General features: G+C 44.5%; 1 protein-coding gene across 1 annotated transcript in view; it reads right to left on the minus strand.

Moving 5' to 3' along the window:
• Positions 1-4,802, minus strand: part of LOC126565137 (40-kDa huntingtin-associated protein) — a 342,010-nt gene extending 337,208 nt beyond the window's left edge. Inside the window, exon 1 of the mRNA XM_050222283.1 lies at positions 4,798-4,802. The gene's annotated coding sequence lies outside the window, so the exon portion shown is untranslated. The remainder of the gene's footprint in view (positions 1-4,797) is intronic.
• Between the last annotated feature and the right edge of the window lie 5,624 nt (positions 4,803-10,426).

Consider the following 10,426-nt stretch of genomic DNA (forward strand, 5'->3'; position numbering starts at 1 on the left):
TCTTCCGTGTTTTCGGTTCGATGCCATTTGCAAAGTGACGACTAGCTCACGGTCTCATGGTGATGTGTCCCGTTCCGGACTGTTTTCATATTATGCAAAAAGTAAGAGGAGAAACGGCTAAACAAAACCAAACACTGACGATAGATATTTCGGTCCGGTTTCTGCGCTATGTGTGTGCTTGTGTTTTTCCCACCCCAAACAGCTCACTGCACATCGCACTCTGTTAACACGTTGTTACGGCCACTCGACGCTGTTAGACGGTCGATGGGCACAGCCGTATCCCGTGTCTGAACCTTTATTTTGTTTCGCTCTCCACCACGGTCGCATGAAAAAGCATCCGACGGGGCCGCACATCAACGTTTCTCCCATTCGTTGGCGGTGTCACTTCAGTCGGAAAAGAACACACGATCGACGGTTGTTTCATCTGGCACAGCTTCCGGTGGACGATGTACCAGTACATCCTGTCGATTGAACGATGAGGGCACTGTTAGCCATCCGACAGAGGTCCACCGTGTTTCCGCTGGATGATTTTCTCGTTTTCCATTCTCACAAACACACACACGCATAGCAGCGGCAGGTGAGAGTGGAGACGTGTTGTGGTGGAGGCAGTTCATTTATTCAACGTGCGTTACAACCATACGTTCTCGCAAGTGAAATAAAGAATTACGGCCTAGCCCTATACTGGCGGTGTGATAAAACCGTTTAAGGTGTGTGCTGTGTGGGATAAAATGTAATAAAAAAGTGGGAAAAAGTACGATCACTTGATGGTTTATTTAGTCTTTTGCATTTCGGTAGATTTCCATTCTGAAGAAAAAAGGGTATTTCATTGTTTATCCTGACACCAACCAGTAGTGAATATAGAGTAGACTAAAAAAAAAAAAACAACAAAACTACCACTTTATCGTGGGTTTCTATTAATTTTACGTCTTTTTAGCAACCTTGTTTTATGTCCTCTTTTACTTCGAACTACAAATTAATTAACCGTGTGCATTTTACTGAAAACATCTTAAAGCTATCTACGATAATACCCCTCTTGGTGGTTTAGATGCTCTTTTCTCGGTCCCGTTCGGATAATAATGGAGGCGCATGGTGTTTCATCCAATGATGGAGACGCCTGGTGACGTGTATAATATGAAGTGAAAAAAAACCGGTTCGACCTAGTTACTTGGGTATTATCGTTCGTTGCTAGAAATTTTCACTTCTATCGCACGTGGGACGCACTTTGATGTGGAGCAACGGTGAAATAGAAGTACGTTCGGTGTGCATTTACGATACGTAAACTAAAGCGCTCAAGCAAGCAGAACGAAACGGGCCCGTGAAAATGTTTTATTCGGGAAAATAATGTAATCCTGTCGGATGAATTTGGCTGCCCGCAGTAAGAGAGCAGGGCCGAAACAATTTGCCGCTTTATTTTACTACCCATAAAAGAATCTATCGGACTCGAAGGAAACTTTTGCTTGGCAATTGTACGTCTACCAGGTAGAATGATGGTGGTCGGTGATGATGGTAACGAACGCTGTTGTTGGCTATGTGTCGGTAGCTGATGATGAAAAGCAGCGAGGTGTGTAAGATTGTCTATTCAAACGATACAGGCGTTGCCTGCCAGCTAAAAAATGATGCACACACTCACCCGGTCCCCCGGCACGTGTCAAAGCGCTCGACGAAAGGAACGCTGACCGGGGCCAATGATCCACACGAATTATCCGTCCAACCCGCATCAGCAATGAAGTTGAAATGTGATCAAACTTCCGGCTAACAAAAGCAAACCGGTTTGCGTGGGCGCATTTGTTTTCATCCAGATGCTGCTGGTGCTGGGATTGATAATATAAGAATATATTTATACTTTCTTTTCGGTTACTCTTTTATGCTTCGTCTGCTCCACATTTGTTTCCCCATCTGCCGAGTGAGGATGAACCCGGAAATTCGTATGAGTGACAGTTTGACAAAGCACTCGCTAAACAACGCACACAATCGAGCGCATTTCGTCCTTTCCGGTGAGGTTTCCTAGGAGTGAATTTATTTCCATCTCGATGGTTGGCAGCTCGTTTCGCCTCGTTCGCATCAATTTCATTCCAATTTGATCGCCAGAAGCACAGGTCCCGTAAGCGCAGGGTATTTGAAGGCGACTGTTTTGGCATCTGTCTCTCTCTCTCTCTCTCACTCACGCTCTTTCCCGTTTGTTGTCTTTATCTACCTTTATGTGTCGTGTGTAAATGTTCCTGCTTTGCTCTAAAAGCTTAACCAGCTGTAAGAGGAGGTATTCGTTTCGTTTCGGAATAGAGGGCACGTGGATCTTCAGAAAGAAGCCGGAAAGTGAGTGAGCTCACTCAAGGGTATGTCATTGTTACGGGGCTGTATGTGTGAATGTGTGCATGTATCCATTTATCCGTATGCACACCCCACAACACAATACATACACAACAAAGCATCCAAAACCGAAAACCTTTATGTCGAACATCATCAACCACCCGTACCCGGGGTCCTGCACCACTCTATGTGAGGCACCATTTTTTGCCGACCTTGTTTCCAGGTGATACTGGAACGAACGGTGTACTGGGTGGTCTCATGCATTGACAGGTGATTTGCCACCAAAGAATATCAGACATCTCGTTCCGTTCGCACGGGATAAAAAAAGGGAATAAAAGGGCGGCCATTGTGCGTGTGCACGGTAGGTTGATTGGTTCCTGATGGCTTACATAAAGCAGAAAAAGTAAAAGCCGTAGGTAAACCAACCAAAAGACGACCTCGACAACGACGACATAACACGATTATCGACTCCGGGAAGGATCGACTCACACCCCCGCCAAAAAGGGCAAACGTAAGGTGTGGTCGTGCCGGGCTGCATAAAAGGATCCTGGAACAAATTCCGTTTAGGAACACTTTTGTTGATCCGTGTTTGTTGACGAACTGTACTGTGTGCAAGGACAGAGAGGAGAGGTTTCCAACGAAAGGGAGGAAAATGATATCCTTCTAGCTACTTGTGGATTTATTGCTAACGGTAAGAGCGTTTACCCGACTTATTCGAATGGGATCGTGTCGATGGGTTTGACACCTTTCGTTGCGATGATGGGAAGAGAGGATGGTGTTTATAGTGGATGAAAAATAGATTCCGCCTGTTAGCGGATGCATGTAATGTGCCATTTCTGCTTCCAGCTGTCATGTAAACATTGCAAGCGGCTTTAGAAAAGAAGATCTTCTCGTCCGAGCGCCAAGCTCGAAATTAGAAATTGCTGCTGATCGTGAAGTTTCTTGCTGTACACTTGATGGGACATTTTATTGAGGGATTGGTAGCGACTGCAGCGTACGAAGTCTTTCGCATATCTTGTGTATATGCATCCCTGTAGCATGAACCGATATCAAATGGCTTGACTTGACTTATTGGTGTAACCGAAGCATCACAATTAAAGTTCCCGGAACATTCCATCGCTGATGTACCTTATTGAAATCTCTTACACGGTACGTACGACCTCACTTTCTCCGACCTAACGAGCACCGAACATCCTTGTGATAGACCTTTTCGACGAAGTTTTGACCCAGCCTTGCTTACTCAGCCCAATAAAAAGGGTCTGCGGGTTCTCTTAACATAGGGAACGCATTAGCAAGGCGTCTGCGGAAGCTTAGATCCCGTTGCAATCTCGCTTCTGATGGGTGAAGAGATTGGGGCGTGTGTGGATGAAATTGTTGCCAACTTTGCCACAGGATACATTCGGTGACATTACCTTAACGATACCGCAAGGACACTCGCAAATGGAAGCGTGCATGTGTGTGTGTGTGTATGGTAGTATGGTGATAAGTGGTGCTTATGTAGGACCGATCGAAAAGAACATTTTTACACGACCCTCTCTACCTGATCCCGTGCTCCAAGCATCAGTGCTGCAGGGTAAACCTCTAGGTGTAACTAACGGAACACACACAAACACACACACACACAACATATCTAAAATGTCCTACGACAGGAGGAGAAAATTGTTTGAAACTTTGCCCCAAACTGAGCAGCTATCCGAGCGTGAACGTTTCGGAAAATTTGTTTCGCCACAAAGTTCCACTTTGAAGATATCATCTCGAAATTCGTATTCATGCCAAATTTGTCTGCCTGTCTGCCACTTTGGTACCATTTTCAAGCACCAGCTTCTGGTTGGCCTGTGTTCGTGTGTTTGGTCAACCAATGTGGAATGTATCTTTCGCAACCGATCTTTGGGCCGCACTCGTTCTTAAGAATACGCTGCCTATCGTTTTCTTGCTGCTACTCATTTACGCTACGGGAAGCCCGAGAAGACGTTTTGTGCCGTGCCGGGATGAAGCATCTCATCGGCAGGAGTTCTCCACATTGCAAACACCGACAGTCAAGCAATAGTTAACAGTATCGGACGTTTGCGGTATCTGGGGCAAATCCTATTTCAAAGAGTTTTTGTAGTACTCGTTAGAAGTGGTTTAAAGTTTTCCTCTCCACCGATCCAACCGCTCCAACCATGCCATGCATTATGTAAGTAACGTAAATGAGTGCCTGTTTCGTTCGTAATCACTTTAAAGCAAAAGAGATCCCTTCCGTGGTCTGGCTACTAAAATGATGAATGGGTAAGGGATGGAACCATCTCGTTGATGAATGGATTTTGTATTGATTGCAATCGACGAACGGCACATATTGCTGAAAAACGCAACCAGCTTTAGTGTTTTAAAGTGCTATGCATTTCCATCTCAACGAGGATTCAATGGTCCGAAGTGAATCATCAGCCCAGATAATGTTGCTCCTTGCACTTGCTGTGCACTTGACAGCGGGGCGTGTTTTTGTTGTGCAACGATGAAATGACGAATGATGTTTGTGCTCTAGATCTGATAAGACTGTTTAAGTTTTTAATTAATAACTGCATATGATTTTAGTATTATCAATCACTGCAGTCGGAGCTTATCGTCGATTAAAGGGAATTGATTGGGATTAGTATCCACTGAACAAACGCATGTCAATCAATATTGAAACACTCTCAAATTTGTTTACTCTTTTGGCAGCCAATGAGTTTTTTTATAAATAGATAAAGTACATCGGATGATTAAACAATGCGAAAATGTTAGGCGTTAATGAGTGTCTGAGTGAGGCCGTGGCAAGCGGTCGTACTTCATGCGAAGCGTTTCCAGAAAATGTTTGGATATTGGCAGGACTTGTGCATCGACTCATTACCATTTGTATACAAACAAATAGGACAGCGATGTGTTAATTGAAGACCGACTTAGATTGCAAATATTTAAACTAAAAATAATTATATATATTGGGTGCGCAAATAAATAACGGCCATTTTTACATAAGTTCCTTTCTACTCGTAGCATTTTTTTTTTTTGTTGAAATTGGGTCAATCAAAGTATTGGCCATTATTATTTATTACTTTTTTCCATCTTTCGGATAAATCGCGGTTTCCTTTTCGGAATCCCTTTCGGAAATAATACGTTTTTCGACGCAATCGAGTAATCCCGAACTGCTGGTCAGCCAATCCATGTGCCATGGATCGGAACAGATGTAAATCCGATGGTGCCAAATCCGGTGAATACGGTGGGTGCGGTAAAACATCCCATTTTAGGGTATAAAGGTAGTTTTTCACAGGAGGCGCAACATATTGCCAAGCATTGGCATGCAGTAGATTAACTTTGTCGTAGCGTGATGAGTATTCTGGCCGTTTTCACGCAGTGTTCGGCCTTTGATTGTTTCTCCCGTTTTCAGAAGTTCGTAGTAGATGACGCCGAGCTGGTCCCACCAAATACTCAGCATAACTTTCGAGCTATGGATGTTCGGCCGAGCTGATGATGTTGGGGTATGACCAGGGGGATCCCCATGATTTTTTGTGCTTAGGATTGCTGAACAAAATCCACCTCTCATCTCCCGTCACGATTCTGTGCAGAAAACCCTTTCTTTTGTGCCGCTGGATCAGCAATTCACACAAGAAAGAATCTGAGTTCAATGTCCCGCGGCTTCAACTCGTGTGGTATCCATTTGCCCTCGTTCTGTATCATGCCTAATGCGTTCAGCCGTGATGATATGGCCTGACGAGTTACAGCAAGCACGGCTGCAAGCTCGTCTTGCGTTTGGCAGTGATTTTCTAACAGTAAAGTCGTCAATGTTTCGTCGGCGTCGGTTTTGGGCCTTCCTTCACATTCAGCATCCTCCACGGTGAAATCACCGGTTCGAAAGCGTCGAAACCAATCTTGACACCTTGTTTCGCTTAGAGCAACATCGCCGTAAACACTCTAAAGCTCTCGATGCGCTTCGGCAGCAGTTTTCTTCGCTCGAAACAAAAACAGCAACACCTCCCTTTTATGCCGCTTATCCGGCTCAATTTTCAAGAACTAAAAACTTTTACTCGCACGAAATAATCACTTATCTATTTACACAGTTTGATTATGTCTTTGCCGAACTTAATTTATGACGTTTGTAAACATCAAAATCGCACCACAGTCCACAGTGGCCTCATCGATTTCAAAACGGCCTTTATTTATTTGCGGACCTGCAATACTATTCCTTATTAGGCTCACAAAGTTCGTTATTCTTCTTCTTGGCTTAACGACCTGCATAGTCACGCCGGCCGTCGAATGGCTTACAAGACTTGCCGATACCACGTACCGTTGTTAAATAGATTAAATTAAATAAACTTTTTGCTGTAAAGTAAGTTTAGTATTTGCTGTATTTTCCAGCTGATGTTTGTGATACATATTCCGTACACAAAAATAACCAATAGTTAATTAAATTCTTCCCACAATAAATATTATTATTGTGCATTATTTTCTAACTAAACAACAAGCGCTGTTTGTTAATTGAACAAACTGCTCAACTGTATAATGGACCAGCCATTGAATGCACAGTGTGATGTTGTGTTATTCACATCGTTTTTCGCAGCATAGACAAAAACTTTCTTTTAGCTCGATTCAATACCTGTGCAAATGAAAAGCGTGCGCTTATCCTCGTGTGGAACATCATTTGCCACACACGTCATAGAAAAACAGGGAGAGAGAGAGAGAGAAAAAAAGTTGCACTCAACCATACGATGATGTATTGTGCCGTGCTTTTAACGATGTGGAAAAATAACATTCATTCAGTCGCTCATTCACTCTATGCCCGGTGGCTATCGCTTCCGTATTGTGCCGTGCAGGGGGAGGATATTTATGTTCACATAAATTGCGATACACCAACGAAACAGAAAGCACAGACAAGCGGCAATAATCGGTGCAAGGGAGAGAATTCACGAGTAAAACACAAAAAATAACATCAATACAGAGATCGGCAATCATAGAAGAGGCAGCAAACATAAAAATGATTCCACTTCAAGTGGCAAAAGGCGGCAAAATAGGCCATCATGTTCGTTCGCTTTATCGGTACAGCAAAAAAGTGTGTCTTACTGCGTACGAATGTTTCATCAATTACCTGTACGATTCGATGAGCTTCATGCTCAGGATTGTATAATGGTGACGTACATGCTTCGGTGTTCTTTCTTTGTTTGCTTTTTTTTTTCGTGCGAAAATCCACTATCAACCATCAGACGGTATCAAACGGCTAAAGCATCCCACACGCACTCAAGATTACGCACATGTACATCCGTTGAATATGGTCTACTGCTTTTGCTTAACCTCGGGCAGAGTTCATCCACTTCATTTTTCCTCTCGATTTGTTCAATGAAGCGCATCAAAGAAAGAAGCAAAAAAAAAAAGCTCGGACACCTGTATCTCAATCGGTAGAAAATGTCACGAGCACAAAAACGTACGTCGACAAAACTGTGTTTCAATCGTCGTAGCCGCGGGGATCACACGTCGAACATCCACCGCATAATATCCGTCCTCGAGAGCAGCGAGCCTACGGAAAGGTGGCAAACATTAGTTGCGGGTGCGGCTTATGAGTGAGATCAAAACTCGTCTGCCTGTCTGTCTGTCTGCTGTTGTTATCCCGAGTCCCTCGGGCTTCCAACATGGCTGCGATAGCAGCGTCGTATTCATCGGACCGGAAATCGATCGAGTTGATGTGGCTGAAATGAACAAATTTGCCGCGTTAAAAAGCGCGCGATTGATACCGGTTTGAAATTGCCGATGCCGGAGGGTTGCTACTAATGCTTCCATACCGAGAAATTGGAACTTGGTTTTGTGCTTAAATCCTTTCCTACAGTGCCACTCCTCTCCTTGCAAACCGACTTCATCTTTACGACCGATATGAGCGTATGATGAAGTACCTTTTAGGCCTTTTACGCTTCTTTCTATCATCCGGATCTTGGTGCACAATAGCGATGGCTTAATTGGTTGTCTCAATTCGCCAAAAGCCCGGCTAAAAGACTGTCTGCTGTGGAGCAGAGTAAGGCAGAGCGTGGTGGTGATTTGACATGTGAACGATGATGCTACTTCACATTCACTCACACTTCATTAGCTCGCATCGATATGGGAGCCAATCAGCAATGATTCGCGTGGGAAAGCCAGGAAAATAGAAGAATAACACATATTCATACACAGCCCAATACTCAATTCGAGATCGATGTAAAAACGAAACGCTCCACGCATTTTTGTTCGGTATGATAAGAGTGAAAACAACCACCATCGGAGGCAAAAACTCGAATTCCAACCTCCTGAGGTTGTTTTCCTTTACTATTTGTCCACTTTCTTTCGCCGGTTCGCTTTGTTCGTAAATGTCGCCCCATCGACGATGTTTATGCACATATAAATTCCTGTTCCGGTTCGCATCTGCAAATATAATCTGACATGTTTAATGTTTGTTGCGTATTGTTATGACATAATCAATTACCTATGGTCGGCGACCTCCACCGCTTGCCAATCGAAATGACTGTCATCGTCATCGTCGTCCTCGTGATGCTTTTTGGCGCGTTCGCAATCCGCTCTACCACCAGCAGAGCAGCGAAAATGTCAAGATGCTGGTTGAATAAACCTCTACCCATAGGAGCGTTCTGTTGCGCGGCGAATGCTTTGCCGTGAAAAAGCCATATTGGAGAGGCAGTTCGAGGTTCGGCAAATACGATGTGTACCCATTGCACAATAAAGGGACCGAACTGGATGATTGAGATTGAAATTGGCCTCCGAGAGGAAATGGCGGGTGAACGAGTGAGAGATACAGATCCGACGACCGTTAAAGCCCTTTCACTGTCGTCACGTTGATGGGAGGCGGTTGGAAATGCGGGTTAGGAAGTGTTTCCACACGGACACTGACAGTGGGTGCGATTAGACACTCGTCCCCGTATAAAGCCCCTGTTTTATCCTCAACAAATTCTACCCGTCAGTAGGGATGATTAATAGTGAGCATGATTTGTCTCGATGATGTGTTTCATGGCATGGTGTATGGCAAGTGTGTGTACGGACTGTGTGAGTAGTGTATCAAACGCGTGACTCAATGCATAATCGACTACTACTTGCTTGAAGGACGCAGCATTTCGTGAGGATGACGGGACATTTATTGTCTCACTCGGTTCCACACTCGGTGATGGCTTGCTCCTTTTTTTTCCTAATGCCACTCTCACTGTCAATCGTGTCCGCTGTCATTGTTAATATTCGGAATCGATTCGTCCGGAATAGCGGCTCGATGATGAAGGTTCTAGGTACGATGACAATGGGAAATGAAACGATTCCCAGAACACCGAACACCGCATGTCCTTTGAGCATGTCGTACGCTGGATTTCGACCAAATGGATTTGTGTACACTTGACAAAGTAATTGCATCGCACTTTCGACGTGCCATGGGATAGCGATGGAAGCTGGATTTTTATCCCCCACCCAGATGCATTCATGGTGCTTCCGTTGAACACTGCATGCTCCTGCAAGAGAACACAAAGTAAATAGGGCTAGCAAGCTTGGCAAACCGACATCACATTTCAGCGGTGGCCTCTTGCTTCAGTTCCGGCGAAACATTCATATCAATTAATTTACCTTTGCTGAATGTGGAGCACATCTTCATTGAAAAATAGAGCAAACCGACCCGGCCGGTGGAGCTCTCAGTGACCGGAACGATGAAGTCTTGTATTTTCCCAAGCATTTCGTATCTGCTAAAGAAAGGCCTTCCCTATAACCGCTCTGATGGTGAACGGTCCCGTTAAAAATACAGAAACACATTAAGCAGAGTGAGGTATGGAACTCAAAAAAAAAGGCTCCCACACTCACACACATACAGCGAAAACCCACAAGCACTTAGGACAAATTGTGCATTTGCACAAAGCACTCATTATTTATGGTGCGTGTTTTCCGTACCTCACCCAGAACCGCTTCCAGCACAAAACGGCTGACTCATCCGGATCCGCAAGAGTCGAGGCACAAGGCAGCCTTGCCGTATACGTTTGCTGAATACGAGCCTTCTTTCCCTTGCTGTCTGCACATTCGGATCTTTGGGCTAAGTCAAACCGAAAAAAGTAATTCAAAATGCTACTGCCTCCACCCTTTTACATGGCGACGTGTGGACTATTAG

Source organism: Anopheles maculipalpis, chromosome 3RL (assembly GCF_943734695.1).
Source record: "Anopheles maculipalpis chromosome 3RL, idAnoMacuDA_375_x, whole genome shotgun sequence".
NCBI classification, from domain to species: domain Eukaryota; kingdom Metazoa; phylum Arthropoda; class Insecta; order Diptera; family Culicidae; genus Anopheles; species Anopheles maculipalpis.